Source organism: Oenanthe melanoleuca, chromosome 12 (assembly GCF_029582105.1).
Source record: "Oenanthe melanoleuca isolate GR-GAL-2019-014 chromosome 12, OMel1.0, whole genome shotgun sequence".
In the NCBI taxonomy this organism is placed as follows: Eukaryota; Metazoa; Chordata; class Aves; order Passeriformes; family Muscicapidae; genus Oenanthe; species Oenanthe melanoleuca.
Window position 1 is genome coordinate 18,156,923 of NC_079346.1, and position 17,632 is coordinate 18,174,554.

A 17,632-nucleotide genomic window follows, 5' to 3' on the forward strand; every position below is an offset into this window, starting at 1 on the left:
GGAAAGTTGCTAAACCTGCTCTGGCATCCACTGTCCCAGGGCTTGCAGCTGCAAAGGTGGAGCTTGCTGAAAAACCCAAACTGTCCTGCTGCTGACTCCTGCAGCTATCCACACACAGCCCTCTGAGGCTGCCAGAGTTCCAAACACCTCTTCTGGCTGAGAACACCCAAATTCTGGCAGAGTACGGGCAGCCAGGCTCACTTCTCAAGCCTCATTGCAGATTATTATCATGGAAGAACAGACAGAAAAGCTGCTGCTTAGGAGGTGATTTCTGAATGAGTTACACCTTTCTCCTGCCCTCCAGTGCAAAGAAAGCTGGCTGTAAATTGATATAACTATATCAAATACAGAACCATGCCCTCAGAACTCCAGCAGCTCACTGCACAGGTGTGAGAGAAGAGAATGAATATGGCACAGAGCAGCTCAGAGCTGACAGCAGGTACCAGAGAATGGCACAAGCTGGCACTGCACATCCACACACCATCCCTGGCTCATTCAGAGCAGAACAGAGCAGGGAGAACATCCCTGCACACAGGTTTGAGTGCCCCTCAGCAGGTCACTCATGCACAGAGCACAGCCCACTCTGCAGATCACTAAACCTGGGCCCTGGCAGAGATTTTATTCCCTTTGGGTATCTTGCTCCAAGCAGTAATCGATTAAAGGCATTTCTACTGCTACACTCATTTCCTCCAGCTGCCCCAACATCCACACCAATTCACTCTAGTGAAAAGATGTTTGAAACTCTGTTCTACAGAGAAACGTAATTTAAAATAAAAGAGGAAAGATTTTACAATAGTGCCTTCATAACTATATTCTTCTTAGGTTTGTCTCTTCCAGAAAAACTAGCTTTTTTCTCTTTAAATTAATTACAAGCATATTTCTGAAACATAACCATTACCAGATACTGGATTTATGTTTATGCCATGCTCAAATAATCCACTGCCAGCTGGATGTTTTCATGTGTATTTCTAAAAATTTTCTTTAAATCTTTTCTTCCTGCTGCTCATCACTTTCATGAAAATGACTTCAAACAGCCTTTCTCCAACTGACAAACTACAACAGCTGCATTCAAAGAATATTTTAAGATATTAAAGTACCATGAGTCCCCTTGTACATCCAGGACTGCAGGGAAACTGATACTGATTGGTTTCATACTAAATGTTCAGACTAAGCAGAAAAATAATGTTATTTACTGCTGCAAGTCCCCCAGGAATTCTGCACACTGTGACCAAGACTGCACTTTTCATTAGTGCTTTTTGCACACATTACAGATTCTGTAATGAATCACTGGAACAAGAATTAAACCAAAGCATGGAACAGCTCTGGAATGTGCACATCTGACAGGAACAAATTCCTGGAGATCAGTCACTCATATACAATCAATACATTCATGTCATTCATTCCAGTTCAAAAGGAATTGGAAGTTACTCTGCCTTCTTCCATGAGCAGGACAAACTGCTGGTCTGAACTGTTCAAAATTTCAGCCTCCCTCCCTAAGAAATGCCAGAACTGAATCAGGCTGGAGCTCACATGTTACAAAGCTGAACTCTCACTCCAGAGTTTAGGTACTTTGTCCTTTCTTTTTTCTGGAACAAACACCCAAATCTTTTAAAAACACGTCAAAGCAGCTCCCCCTGCCAACACACACACGTGCTGCCAGTTTTACCCACACAAATTCATGGAATTTTGTGTTTCATGGAATACACCTACAAAGAACAGCACAGAACAAAGTCCAGAACCCACTGCAAACTGAACACTTCTGTCAGTCAATATAAGCTTGAAAAGCTGCTTAGAAATAAAGTTTTCATCTCTGACACAAAAAAACCCAATGATCCATTTAACTGTGGCCTTTTCTTCTCCCATACAGTAATTAATTCATCTAATATTGCTTGGGTGACCAACTACCTGGGAGAAAACCAAAAATTCTAACCAGACAAATCTCTGTTGTGACTATAGTAGTATTTTTTAGAAGTAGCTTTTCAGAGCAGTAGAGGATAAATATGGACCCATTCTTATATTAATAAATAAAGCCATGATCTATGGAAATATGAATGCGAGGGCATGAGTTGGGATCAGTTTAACAACCCAGGCAGATCCCTCTTACATCCACAAGGTTGGTTCTGTTCCTTCATGTGTCCTTCATTTTAAGAGATCAATGTCAAAACACAAACTCCTCCCTAAGACAACTGACAAAAATTAAAAATTAACAGAAGGAAATGTCAGTGGTCAGGAAAAAAACCAAAGGGAACAAAAAACAACTGAAGCACACACAATTTCTGCCTCTGTTGTTCTGATCTTGGAAGTATCTTTTCTGCTCTTTTTCTTTATTTATCAGAAGTATTCTGGTTTTAGTCTCTACTTCAGCCTTCAGGAAAAAATAACGTTGGTTTTCCAACAAGTGACCCCTACATTAAGGACATAAGCAATACAACTCTCAACCTGCTTCCAGACTTACTCATTTGCAAGATGAGTATGTTTTTATATTTAAAAGCTGCTGTCAGATTAAAACTCTGGCTAGTAAGCACAAACCAAGTCAGACTCTCTGGCTGCAGCAGGCTGTACTTTGGGCTCTGCTGAGTAGGAATTTGTCACCAAAACAATCTGCACCTTTGGCCACCCTGTGCCTGCTCTCTGTTGGTTCTAACAGCTCCAGGCTACTTTTCCCAGCCAATTCCCAGGAAGATCTGTTTGGTTTGTCCTTTCCACACAGATCATTCCCTGTCACACACCCATTTCTTTCCACATGGTATTTCCATGAAATTCAAATGTGGATCTCTGAGTTTCCCTGCAAAACCACAATTCCTACATTAGAGAAACAAGAGCACTGAATCTAAAAAGAGGGATACAGAATCCAAAGCTTTGCCTTTCCCAAAGCAAAAAAAAAAAAAAAAAAAAAAAAAAAAAAAAAAAAAAAAAATCCCAGGTAAAAAGAAAAACACAGCAGGTGTTTCTAATCAGTCAGAGTGCTTTTAAACTGGATTTACATACAGCTGCAGAGTTTATATGGATTCACAAACAAGTTTATGGAATTGCTATTGAAACAGTAGAAAAGGGAAAAGCAAGCAAGGAAAGTGCTCATACATTCTGTACAAGTTTTGCTTACAAAGCATCAAAACTCTGCCATGGAATAAAACTTCCACTTTTCTTTAGTATAATATTTCATAATTTTTTATCTAATGTGCTCTTAACATTATAAAGACTAAAAAGCTGAAGTGATATTTAAGACGTGCTCCTTTTTTAATTCAGGAAACTCAAACTCATTACTGGAAACAAAAAGCACTGAACACTGATTTCTTTTTTATAGCTGATTGTATCAGAATAACATTGTATGACAGTCCTGTCACTCAGACTTCTTGTTTCTGTGCCATAATGTTAAATTCTTCTCAGGAGAATCCTCCAAAGGGAGATTTACAGGGAGATCTCTCTAATGTGGGCCTTGCACTGCAGACAGAAGTGGGACCACAAGTGTTTTGTCTTTCTTTACAAGGTCAGAACACTCTAGATAAGCCATTTTTCCCCCCCAAATCTCTCAATCCAGTGCACATACCTTCCCAGCCATGTGCCTATTTGCATTCTGCACTGGCTCATGCCCCAATTGTTCCCAATCTGAAAGCCCCAAACTGTGTTTGCAGTTGCCTGGAACTCATCCACTTTACAGCAAGGATGAAAAAAGTTACTCAAATGTCAGCAATCCAGCAAATGCCCTTCCCACACGAGTTCTCAAGGAATAAACAGAACAGTGAGTGAGAACCTCAGCACAAAGAATGCCTGGCTCTGTCCTCCCTGTGGCGTGTAGGAAATGCAGCAGCACTGGGGACAGCAGCACTGAGAGCACCCAGACTTAGGGCTTTGAGAGGAGGAACAGCATACAGAAGGAACAGAGTATGAGGATTATGAAAGAAGCTGCTGGGAGTGTGCCCAGAGAGCTGCACGGTGCTGCTCAGCAGCACTGCAAAGCACCAGGCAGTGCTGAATTATCTGTACATCCCTAAGGGATGCACTGCCCCAGCCTGGCCCAGGGCCAGCTGCTCCTGCCTCCACCCAGGGCAGCTTCCAGCCAATAAAGGGATCTGATGAAACCTGGCTCGGTGCCAGCCTGCAGTGCCACGTGGACATCAATCATGTCATTCCAAGAGCTTGGAAACACCCTCCAGACAGGCAGAGGGCAAGGCCCCACTCCAAACGGCCTTGAGAGATCTTCTGGAGCAGACAAAACCAAGGATTCTCCCTTGTGTTTCATAACAAAATGCACCTGGGAAGAGCTGGAATATCCTTCCACAATATAATGCCTGGACAGCTGTAACAGCTTTATTTTCTTGGTTTGTATGCACCTGTATTTACCAAGAAACCTGGATAAGAGTGCAAATAAAAATGGAATGTACTTAAAAATTTAAGACTGTATACAACAAACAATACTTAAGATTATGTCAAACATTTACTGTCCCAAGAGCCTCCAAAAGAAGTTATATTCCATTTTAATATTATCTTATTAAACATACCCATGAAATTACAGTTCTGGTTTGGGTGGGTTTTTATTTATTTAACAAAGTGCCCTACCAGCCTTTTTGTTCCAGAGATAGAGTCTGAAGATAATGTCACAGACACAATTTACATTAGGTCTGGGTTATTCCCAACAGACCTGCAGTTGTGTGGAAAGGCAAATGCTGTTTGGAGAAGACAGGCAAATATCAAGAGCTGAAGTTCTAAACTGAGGAAGGGCTTTTCCCCTGCAAAGTAAATACCCAGGGAGACTGACTCAAGTAAGAGCTTAAGTTAAATACACACTGCTGATAAAGCAAATCCTGTAACAACTCTAGTTCCATATGGATTTCGGGGCATTTTTCAAAAAACAAAAAGTGAATTTTAGCAGCAGTGCAAGAATACAAGCACAGAGCTGGCCTGAGCTGAGTTTCCCTTCCTGAACAAAAAGTCCAGGCATCTCCAAAGAAAGAATGGGGCAGGAGAATAAGGAAGGGAAAGATAACAAGAGAAAAGTTATTTATACCTTTAGTTTTCCTTCCAGCAAATGAAGTCCTATGACAAAAGGATGAAGCACATCATCTGTGAAAGACAAAAAAACAAAGATATTCACATTTTAATAGACAAACACATACCAAATAAATAAAAAATTACATCAGTGATAAATTATCATCCTTCTACTTTCAGAGTTTTCAGAGTCTTCCAACCTTTCATTATTTTATGCAGCACTTCAGTGTAAGGAGACACAGAGTGCACAACACCCAAATGTTACCCAGCTCAACAGCACCTCATTCTTATTCCAGAACAACAGAAAAATCTTTGAGCTAAAAACTCACTGAAGTAAAAATGAACTAGGAGTTCAACACTCTTTCCTCACACGTCAGCTCCTCACTCAGACAAGCACCTTGCTGACTCACAAATGTTGACAAATCTTGGAGACAAAACAAACAGTAACAAGTAGCCAAGCCTCCAAAGGCTCTCTGTATCTTGCATAAAAGCACCAACTGTAAAAGAAATCATAGGGAAGCTGAAGAAATCTCAATGGGATCATCCCCCACACAAAGCTTTCTCTCCTACAGACCAAGAAGTCTCAGCTTCCTCATGTCTTTATAAGAAATGCAAGGAAAAAATTAAGAAGAGATCTTATATTGCCAGCTCACTTTTGGTTAGAGGTGTCCTCTCTCCTGAACAGAGCAGATGGGGGAAAAATTAAAATGAATAAACAAAAAGAAGCTGCAATGATTTTACCAAGACAGCAAACTCCCAAAGAACAACAAGAAACCAGATGAATGCTTTGGGACCTCCACCTTGAGCCATTTTCAGTCATTTTAAATGTAAAATCTACTCACAGTCTGAACTGTGAATTTACCTGCTTAGACCTAGAACACCTGTCTCCAACAAACACAAAGGAATGTGGCATATAAAATACTGTAAATATGCCTTCCATCATGGAAAAAGATAAGCAGGGAGACTGGGGAGAAGGAAGGAATTCTGGTTTTCTCACACCAGAAGAAAGGTGAGATCTTTAGTTACAAGCAAATACAAGAGATGACAGTGAGTCACTAAGATGGATAATGTTACATGAAAAAAAGGAGAGGAAACTGATGGGGAAATTTCATTTATAGAATGAAAACCCAAAGCATTTTTACAGTAAAATCAGCAAGAAGAAAAAGAAATCTCATGCATAAATCAAAAATAGACAGCACAGCATAAAACAAGTGTGATGGGCTGAAGCAGCAGGTGCAGTATTTCTATCTGCCACCAAAGCAATATCTGTAAGGCAGGAAAAATGTCTTACTTTGCTTGACAGATAGAGATAAATGACAAAAAAATCAGTAAGAACATCTGCTAACAGAACTGGCAACAATGAGGGTTTAAGAAATAAAAAGAGTTGCCAGAAAGCCCAGCTGTTACTGCAGATGTGAGATTCAATTAAACCTGACTAGAACTGTTCACGTAAGACAATGCAGAGCCCAGGCAGAAAAAAATCCCTGTGTCCTGGAGGAAGTCTCCTCCTTGCAGGATTTCCACCTGAGATGCTCTGAGGAGCAGGAGAAGGAGCAAGGCCAGCAGGGGCCTGGAAGGGGAAAGCTGAATTCACACAAATTCACCACTCATCACACTCCACTGACAAACCACTGCTCTGGAAAGCTTCTGCACCAAATCTACTCCTAAATGCACAAAGAACCAGGACAAAAGCTTGATGTTTAGGTTTCAGTGTTGTCAATCTCTTCTGCACTATAGATGCTGATGGTTTTAGAAAATACACCTTGTATTTGAGATAATCTATCACAAATGTCAGACATTCCAGCAGTCACACATCTCTGTGGTACCTGTGCCACTGAACCCCCCTGTCTCACTGTCAGGGCATTCTTGCTGTTTGCTCCAGTTTCCACCACAAATACTTGGGTAGACACAGCATTTTGTTATTGGCAGTGCCCTGGCAGATAATTTACTCCCAGAAAAAAAATGAATTTCTTACAGCGTGCAGGAACACAAAATAAAATTTAGTCAACATCAGCCTGGCCTTTTAGAAATTAGGACAAAACCTCACACTCTACTTATTCCTGGACTACACTGTTAATCTCCATCTTTAAAACTCACATTGCCTATTTAAAGTCTTCACATGAGAAACTGAGAAAGACAAAATAATCAATACACAAATTTACCCAAAATTTAAAAATAGAAAAACTCTGCCAGACATAAAATATGCAAACACAAGTGAAAGAATCTCTTGTAGTCACAGCTACAGTATTATTTATGCTGACAAAAGAAAAAGAACCTTTTTCAGTGTAAGAGTTTAGTGTCAATCTGCCCCATTTTATTGAAAGTTTTCTCCAGAGCATACAGCACTTTGTAACAGAAAATGATTCCAGGTACTGTCCTGTAATTCAACATCACAAGGGCGGATCTTACTGGAATAGGTAAAAATAGCAGCAGGGAACATGCCAAAGGACAGTCTTTCCACTGCAGGGGCAGTGCTTACATTGCAACATCAGCTGGCTCTCCTTTTATAACCTCAGCACTGCCAGAGAGCCAGTTCCACAGGCAGCTTAAAAGGCTGCAGAAACCCAAAAGTAAGCTCTGCTGATTTCTGAGCTGCATCACTGTGACCCCAAGCCTCTGCTGCAGCAGTTACTGCCTGGGTAAGCTTCCTACCTGCTCCAAAGTGCTCAGCACAGAGGGATGATGTCACTCACAATTCCGCGTGTTTCTTGTCAAATGTCAGCATAAAATTAGAGGCTTGCACACTTTGTTGCTCCTTTTGGCTGCAGCACACTGGAAGCTCCTCCATTTACTCCATTCTCTGCCAACCACACGACCCATCCTCCAAAGAATTCCTTTTATCCCATTTCTGCAGGCCAACCAGTCTGGAATAACCCCTCCCCACTACTGAGCTCAACTCAAAAAGGGTTTTTTTCCATGTTTCCACATAAAGATAACAACCATCCCAACCTGAGCCTTCAAAGTGGGAGCCCAGTGATCAAACAAAGGCAGAAATGTTGTTTTACCAGAAGAGACTCTGCTCCATAGCCAGCAGCTTGGCTTGCAGGTGACCAAAAGTGCTTAGCTTTCTAATTAGGCACCAGGGAAAGCTGCACCCTCCCATCTCAACACCACAAACAGGTTCCTGCCTGCTCATCCTCCAGATCGGGATTGATTGGATACAGCTTCCCAAAGCTATTGGAGGCAGATGGGAGGGAATAAAGGCTTGGGAAAAGCAGGGACTCACCGAGCTGGCACAGGTGCTCTCACTCTTTTCTGCCTCCATCTAAGAAAAACTGACTGATCATCAACATATTTACCTCTCCTTAAACCTGCAAGTCCTGGAATAATCAGAGATGTTCATTATTTGCACACAGTGCCCCAGTACTATGTGTTTATTTTCAAAAATAAGCATCAGACTCATGCAAGTTCAAGAGTAAAGAGTTTAAACATACTTTTAATGCATGAATTTTGTAACTCAAGTTTCACCAAAAAAACCCCTAACACATCAAATTACAACAGAAATACGTAAGAACTGAAAAAAATATTTTAATGGGGTTATGCAATACATTAGACCTGAAAGAATTCAATTTCTATCAGAAATCACCAAAATAAGGAAAATATTAACGGAAGTCTTGGAATTAACAATTACTAGGTAAGTTCCAAACTTGAGGAATTAAAAAATAAGGTCTTCTTGACTGTGAAGGTGGAGGCACATTCTGTGCCATAAATATGAGCAACTTTCAGAGAAAGTTTCTAAAGTAAAGTTTAAACAACCCCAAGTTCCCATGTATCAAAATACACCTTTCCAAGTGAAAGCTGTAGAGCTAATTACAGGCACTCTTACCTCCACATTAAGTGGAATTAAAATCCACTTTCTCTTTTACAAGAGACTTTTAATAGTGTACTTTCTATGGTAATGATTTAGAAACAATATAAATAGCATTTTTTGGGTAGCAATAAATTAGGAATTCAAAAAAATTAAAGTGTGATTAACCAATATTTTTTCTTCTCAGCAACACTTCCAGTCCAATGGTCCCCTCTGTATCTGCTCTGCAGGATTTTCCCTGTATGTTCTTACATTTCTGCAATAATTCCATGCAAACAAAAGGGAGCACACACATCTTCACCTGCCTCACCACGCTTTTTCAGTTTCACCAAAAAACTTTCTTATACACATTCTACACAAAATTCTTATACACAAAAAAACATTTCTTGTACACAAAGAAAATCTTAATAAATCTGAATAAAAATCTGAATTAAAAAAATAATGATAACTGCGTCATCTCTGCCATAGGTAGCAAGTGAGTAAAAGAGCAGTGCTTTTTGTGGTGTGCCAATAAACAGAAAAAACACTATAAAATACTGAAAGTATAACCAGACTTTGAGCAAACACTCTTAAATGGCCGAGAAGAAAGAGGAATATGCAAAACCCAAATAACTGATAGAGCTGAGAGGGACATATACTGGAAGCAAACTAGAAGACATTACAGAAAAAAGGGAAATAGGTCATATGTTAAAATATTTCAATTTATACCTCAAGTGTTTTCCCCTACAAAAGCATTAGAGACATCTTCTAGTTCTGCACTATCCTGCATCTCCCTCCTGGTAATCTCTCAGCTCAGCACTCCAGAAATCCCCCCTTTCAGAACTCCAGCTTGTTCTACGGTGAAAAAATTTATGTAACAGAAGCCGATAATGGGGGCTGCGAGCCATTTCTGAAAGGCTGAACCTCTGAGCCAGCTTTAATTAATCTGGTTAACCCCACGCCACACCCAGCTGCGAGTCAGGGAAGCAACCTCCCTGTGCCTGTGAACTAAAAATACACCCATGGCTCAAGGGCTGCAGGACCCTACGTGTGTGCATCGGAATGCCCCATGATCAACGCCCTTTGTCAGCTGCTCCCGGGGGCAAAGGAACGGCGGCACAGCACGGGGGCAGCCCGAGATGGAGCAGGGAAACTGCAGCACTGCAGAGCCCGGGTACCACCTGCAGAGCTCCACGCAACACCCAGCACACACACAGATGATTCTCCAGCTCTTTAGCCTGAAGTGGAACAGCTCCGATTGAATTGTGCTGCTGCATCCAGGATGAGTTTAGAGCTGCCACACCTGCAAACAAACCCTGCACTGGCCACCCTGCCGTGCCATGCAATTCCACAGTTCTGCTGTTAAAATCTCCCTCCCTCCAAAAGCAAAATACACAATTCAGTCACATGGACTACATAAAAGGATACTTATGTAAACATGCTATTTATTAATTATCAGTTCTAATTCCTAGCTCTGAAAATGCTTCTCTTTTACAAATGACTCCAGACCAGCACTTTGTTTATCCTCATCTGCTGTGCATTTCAGTACACAAGATGACCATATTCTATTAAACTGTAAAAGGTCAGTACACACTGCTGCAATAAAATCAACTTTGTGTAAAACAGATGACATTTATAGTACAAACACAAATTCAAGTCACTAAAGGAATAAACGTGTGCCAGCTGCTTTTCAAAGCAAAAGCGTTGTTTACAAAAAAACAGCGCACGCAGCGAGAGCCAGAGCTCAGAGAATTATTCACAGAACTTGGGCCAAGAGAGACTTTCTTTTCAGAAAAACTAAGAACATCACAAAACATGGGTTGCCCATACAGAATAAATTGTATCTTCTTCATGCTGTCTCAATGAGCTCATGCTCATTGCTAAAATACCTGGTTAATTTGTCATAAAGTCAGAATTTTTAGCCAAGTCTCTACTGTTACATCAACTCCTCTTTCAAGTAATTTTCAGAGCTGACCAAATGTTTCCACAACCTTATTCAATACACGATGGATATACTGAATACCAGAAAATACCAAAGGGTTTTGCACAAGCAATTACACAAAATCAATCAAAATTGGTACAATGTAGATTTAAACATGTCTGTTTACAAATTATACCTAAGTGAAACTTATTTAAATCATGCTTCAATCACAGTGTTTGAAATTTGGCAAATCACAACTTTTCATCTTGTTCTGATGACTTTCATTGCTTCCCCAAATAAAGATCACTTTAACTTATGCAATTTGATGGTTTTATCACAAATAGAAATCGAAAGACTGTGTAATGAAAAATAGTATTTAGTGTTCTGTGCTTCTAATTTAGAAGATGGCCCAGGAACTTATTTCTTACAACACAATCATCCATTTGCACAAAGTGGCCAAACATTCATTTTTTTTCCTGGACTGCCATGAAAGTTTTGGAAATGCAGCCGCACAAATCCTGCTACATCCTCATTCCCTGGGCAACTGGTGGTAGGTGACCGTGGCACCCAACTGTCCTGCCTCTCCTCCAGCAATTCTTGGGTATTTCTCATCTTTAAAGTTAGACAGAGGCACAAAGAACAGGACATTCCCACAGGATATAGAAAGAGGAAAAGCCAAAGTATGGGCTCTCCATCATCCAGGGCATCACAGCAGGAACACATCCCAGTGAGGAGCCACATCCAGGGAAATCCCTCCCTCCTGCCCAGCTGGCAGCCCAGGGAGGCAGGACAAGAACCCTGCCAGCAGGGGAAGGGGAGGAGGAAAACATCTGGGGGTGCTGAAGGAGAGCAGGAGCAGGGGGGTGCTGGAGGTGTGGCAAAGGGAAGGACTCTGGCACCACAGGAAAGGACAGGTTGGGCGCAGACACCCAAATACCAACCTGCTCTAACCTAATTAGCAATATAAAAACCATTTAAACATCCTCTATCCAGAACATCAAGTCAACTCCTGCACGGAATCTTGACTGAAGGCTCCTTTATATGAAATAATTCAACCTAACAGCTTTTGGTTCCCATCTCCTACAGGAGCTTGGAAACCAACAGCTCTGAATTTCATGTTTTCCAACAAGGAAAGCTTGGTTTTCTTCTCAACTCCTGGTTTTCCAACAGCACAAAGAGCCACATAAATAATCTGGGGGGAGGAGGGGAGTAGATGTCCCAGAAGAAATTACTGCTGATGTAGCGTACCAAGAAGTGCTGACCAATGATTTCCGTGGGTCATGTTTGTGGTTTAGAAAATGAGTTATTTTAATAAGATGTAGTAAGTTCAGGCCCTGAGACAGCAGTGACTTCATACGTCATTTGAACAGAATGCACGGTTGGTTAAGAATAAAAAATGGAAAAGGAATTAAATTGAAAAAAATAAGGTTTAGATCTTCTTTGGAAAAAAAAAATAGACATTTTTTCTGCCACTTCCAGCTTTTCTTTCAAAGCAGGTTAATCAGTAGCATTGCACAATAAGTTGTCCAGGCCTGAAGATATTAAGAGCAACAAACCATATGAAAAAACATATTCTAGGTCTCTGAAATCATCACTGCCCCAACCCAACAATGCTACTTCACTTCTGATTTAATAATCTAAGATTAAATTGCTTACTACATTAATCAGTCACCATATTCATTTCATGAGCACACACAGAAATCCCTATGTCTTTCATGATTAATTTGATGCCTCAGGGTTTGCCTGCAGAAAATTCTCATTAAGACAAACCAAACTAAAGCCACTTCCATTCTGAGTGGGTGTCCCCAGAAGAGATTTAAGTGAATTGCCTGGAATTAACTCTCACATTCATCAACTCAATCTCTCCTTGTGCACCAACACTGCACACACGTCCTGAAGAATAAGCATGCCCATTCCAACAATATCCCATTTGCCACACAGTGATCCTTCAGGCAATTGCTGGAGCTGAGGTTTTCAGAAGCATCAAAATAAAAAACATCTTCAGATATTTTACGCTGGCTTCAGTTTTGCAAAGATTCTGAGTTTTACACCACTCTAGATCCTTGTGGTACGGCACACCCACAACCTGCAGCTGGAACACAAACTGTGCTGCAGCAATCCACTGCAACTGGCTCTGCAGTCTCACTGGCCCAGCTGAAGTCCCTGCATTTGGGGATGTCACTTCAAGGCTAAGAAGGAAAACAATTCTGTACAAGTCATTTGGCCTGCCACAGGTGAGATGAACAACAGAGAGCAGTGGGGCAGGCAGGTTATTGGTGTGTGCAGTCAGGCTGGAGATAAAGAGAGGCAGGAAACAGGACAGGACTGGAGCCCGAGCTCTGCAGAGCACCACTGCCACATGGCACGGCTGAGCAGCTGACAGGGAACCAGGACACCAAACAATCTTACTCCTGTTTGCAAATATCCAGCGGATTTTAAATTGCAAAAAACAAGCAAGCGAGTCATTCAAACGGAAGAATGCCCCAGCAGAAAGAATTCAGCTGTGCTGATACACCTGAAGGCGTTTTCTACTCCCAGTTCGGCAGACTATGGATCACAGTAACAGGAGGGACAAAGCAACAGCATCACAGTGGGACCTGAGGAAACTGGGCCAGCACAGCCCCAGCTGTGGGCAGGACACAGCTCCAGCTATGAGGCTGCTCATCCCACTGCTCCAGCTGTGCGGGATGCACATCCCACTGCTCACAGCACGGCTCCAGGGCTGCGGGATGCTCATCCCACTGCTCACAGCACAGCTCCAGGGCTGCGGGATGCTCATCCCACTGCTCACAGCACGGCTCCAGGGCTGCGGGATGCACATCCCACTGCTCATCCCACTGCTCCAGCTGTGCGGGATGCACATCCCACTGCTCACAGCACGGCTCCAGGGCTGCGGGATGCACATCCCACTGCTCATCCCACTGCTCCAGGGCTGCGGGATGCTCATCCCACGGCTCATCCCACTTCTCCTAGCACGGCTCCAGGGCTGCGGGATGCACATCCCACTTCTCCTAGCACGGCTCCAGGGCTGCGGGATGCACATCCCACTGTTCACAGCACGGCTCCAGCCGTGCGGGATGCACATCCCACTGCTCACAGCACGGCTCCAGCCGTGCGGGATGCTCATCCCACTGCTCACAGCACGGCTCCAGGATGCCCGCTCTCTCCCCGCACAGGTCACGGCTCCAGAGCTGCGGGATGCCCGCTCACTCTCCCTGCCCAGGGCACGGCTCCAGAGCTGCGGGATGCCCGCTCACCCTCTCCCTGCCCAGGGCACGGCTCCAGAGCTGCGGGATGCCCGCTGTTCATCCTCCCCGCACAGGTCACGGCTCCAGGGCTGCGGGATGCCCGCTCACTCTCCCTGCCCAGGGCACGGCTCCAGGGCTGCGGGATGCCCGCTCACTCTCCCTGCCCAGGGCACGGCTCCAGGGCTGCGGGATGCCCGCTCACTCTCCCTGCCCAGGGCACGGCTCCAGGGCTGCGGGATGCCCGCTCACTCTCCCTGCCCAGGGCACGGCTCCAGGGCTGCGGGATGCCCGCTCACTCTCCCTGCCCAGGGCACGGCTCCAGGGCCGCGGCCGCTCCCCCGGGCGCTGCGGGCCCACCCGCTCGGCTCCGCGCTGGCGCTGACAGGCGGCGGCCACGACCCAGCCCCGCTCCCCGCGACCTCCGGGCACGCTCCCCCGCCCCGGCCGTCTCGGCACCGATCTCCCCGACCCGGGCAATCCGGCCGCGAAGCTCCGCGGGCCCGCAGCAGCCCGGCTCTACTCCTCCTTCCCCAGCGTCCGCCGCGGCCGAAGGGCCGAGGCAGCGGCCGGGTCAGCGCGCCCGGAGCGGCGCCAGCGCGGAACGGAGCGCCGCAATGAGGGGAAACACGGGGAACGGCTCTCCCGCCCGCCCCCGGCGCCTCCCGGCCACCCGTACCTGTGTCCCGGGCCCCCGGCGGCTCCCCCGCGCCCCGGTCCCGCCCGGCGCCGCTCGTTCCGCGCCTCAGAGAAAATGGCGGCCCCGCGCCCAGGCAGACATTTATCCCCGCCCATCGCCCGCTCGGCGCTCGGCGCCGGCCCTGCGCCCGTCTGCCCGGCCGCGCCCGCCTCCCCGCGGAGCGCCGAGCTACGGATCGGCCCCGCCGCCATTTGGGAGCGGCTGAGGCGCCGCGGGCTCGGCGGAGGGAGGAGGGAGAGGATCCCGAGGGGATCCAGCTTTGCCGCGCCTCGGCCCGGGAGTGCAGCAGGAGCGCTGCCCTCAGGGAACCGCAGCGCCGCCGCCCCGCAGCACCCCCGGCCGCTCCTCCGCCCCGCACAGCCGCGCCCCGGCTGAGCCCCCCGGCCGTGTGACAATGAACGCGTTAATCGATCAGCCCGGTGTGTGGGCAGCGGCGGGTCCGGCAGCGGAGCACAGCCCCAGCTGCGGCAGCCCGGCGCCCCTTCCCCGGCACCGCCAGCCCTTCCTACCTGTGCAGAGCCACGGCTGCTTCTGAGGGAGCGGGCAGCGATTCCCAAGGGGCGGTACGTGCTCAGGGGTGGGGTGTGAGCTGCTGGGAAAGGTATCTGGGGAGAAATAAAAAAATAAATAAGAAAAAGTAGCGTGCGAGCTCTTTTCCTGGAGGAGACAGGGAGCAGCTGTCAGGCGCAATCCCTCAGTAACTCACACGGCCTCCATGGAAAGCGGCGATACCAAAGGGCTCTGCTCGCTGTTCTCTCGCTCTTTTAGCTTAGAAAACGTACAGAACGGCACATCGAAATAATAAACACATTATCAGCCCAAAATACAGCTTCTCGGGGGAGCCATTGCAAAGCAAAACAATTCTCGGACTGTTTTTAAAGAGCATTGCACGTTTGCATTCACGGTCGTGTAAGTTACATTAATTGTTAATTAAATACGCGTTACTCTAAAAAAAGAGCCTCCAGCAAAATTCTCAGCCTTATTTTGGATTTCTCCGCGGAAGAAAGTTCTGATACAAACCAAAACTTGAGTTCAGCTAAAGTTACATTAACCTCAGAGAGGCATGGCAAGGACAAGGAAAAAGCAGCACTGGTGGGTTTTGCCTCTCCTAAGCACCAAATAAGAAAAAAAAAAAACAAAAACAAACAACAACAACAACAACAAGAGATCTCTGAGGTTGCCAGGTAATAGGGGATTGGAATGGGGATGGCAACCGGGGGCTCTGGAAGGCTGAAAATGAAGTTTCCATACCTAAAATACTGTGAATCCCATCTATTCTGAAAGTTACCACTGATTCCAGTGTAATAATGCCTTAAATTTAGAGGATATTGCTAAAAGAAATATTTAAGCTTGTATAGCATCCTTTTACAAGACACACCACACTGAGATTCCAGCTGTTGAAAAAACACCTTACTCTCTAATTTTCCTCTTCCCCATTGCCATGGGCTCAGACCTACCAAAAAACCAGATCCAGACACAGGTGAGGGCAAAATTTAAAGTCTAAATCATTCTTTACCAATTCTTACAGAGTAATTTCTCAATGCCACATTTCAACTGAAGAAGTCCCATGATGCACAGATCCAGTTTATTTCTACAACTTGAACAGGAGTCATATGCATGTATCTGATTGCAAAACTTGTCCCAGGAGGAAAAAAAAGCAGTTTGTGCAATAAATATTCACATGGCTGTAGGTTGAGCATGTCCATGTAATGTGGTAGACTAGTACAGATTTTAGCAAAATATGCAAAAGGCTCTTAAAATACTGTAATATAAAGTATAAACACAATGAGGAGCTTGAAAAGAAAGAGGGAAAACCAGCTCAAGAAGAGGTTTTGACAAAGATCTTTCATAAAGTGTTAAAGTTCTTTTAAAAGAAGACTAGAACAGTGAAGGAGTGTAGTCATGGAGCAAGTAAACACAGATCTGGAGGAAAGCAAGCCAGATTTCCGAGTTAAACAATGCAGCACACGCAAAGAAAGACAATAATTGCAAGAAAGAAACAGAAAAGCAAACAGGGAAACTGAGACATTACAGCACTGAAGTAGAAAGGAAACAAAACCTGAACAGACTTTCCAAAATAAACTGAAAATTATCAGCATTCTTCCCGAGGCTGATCTGGTTTTTGTTTGTGGGGAGATGTTTAAAGTGTGAATGTCCAGCTATTAGCCTTTCATTTGTCCAGGCATCTTACATTTTCATATCTGGAGGGTTTCCTACCTGGGTAAAAAGCAGCCTGGGGAGCATCAGAAGGAGAATGAAAACCCCTGCTGATAACAGCAGCATCATGCTGAGGTGTGAGGCCAACCTGCCTGGGGATTGATTCATTCCCTTTTCTCCAGGGGGTTTGTCACACAGGCAAAGCCATCTCAGCTTCCTCACAGTCCAGCACGGGAGGGATCATCCCCATCTTTGAGAAGAGTTTTCAGCATGGAGAAGTGAATCCTTTTCCTTATTTGTGGTGATTCCATTTGCTGTGTGCAATGTTGCTGTGCTCCCAGTCTCACTTGGGGATTCTCCAAAAATATCAAATGTTTGAAGTGGCAGCACATAACCTTAATTGTATCCTTAATACCTCTAAGCCTCAGAAGAATGAGCAGCAAGAATTAGGAGTGGAATGCTGGCTGGGAAAAAGAAGAAATGCATATACACACTTTACTATGGATTTTTGGGGATCAAATCTTCCTCCCTTCCTCCTGAAGCCAAGGATTGCTGTAGACAAACTTTGCCATTTTATCCAGCCACAGTCAAAGCATTGTCCTTCTGAAAGGTTGATTATGCTACAACTTATCCTCTTACTCCTGCATACGTTTTGTTTGGTTTGTTTGTTTGTTTGTTTTTGACTAAGAGAACATTGCTTAGAAAAAGGTTTAAGTTAAGTTAGATACAAAAGAAGTCCAGCATACAGAGACCATGAAGAAAGTGGCCTTGAAAAAATCAAACATTAGCAACCTAAAAGAGAAGCCAAATAAGGCATCTCTTATTTGTATGATGAT

At 44.6% G+C, this 17,632-nt stretch overlaps 1 protein-coding gene across 4 annotated transcripts in view; it reads right to left on the reverse strand.

Annotated features, from left to right (window-relative positions):
• Window positions 1-15,718, reverse strand: part of RAF1 (Raf-1 proto-oncogene, serine/threonine kinase) — a 38,261-nt gene extending 22,543 nt beyond the window's left edge. The window contains exons 1-2 of one of the 4 annotated variants that reach the window (XM_056501234.1): window positions 15,149-15,718; window positions 5,006-5,061 (exon numbers count right to left, since the gene is read on the reverse strand). The gene's annotated coding sequence lies outside the window, so the exon portion shown is untranslated. Of the gene's footprint in view, window positions 1-5,005; window positions 5,062-14,618; window positions 14,730-15,148 lie in introns of those variants that run through there. The other 3 variants (XM_056501232.1, XM_056501231.1, XM_056501233.1) reach the window with 3 other exon arrangements.
• Between the last annotated feature and the right edge of the window lie 1,914 nt (window positions 15,719-17,632).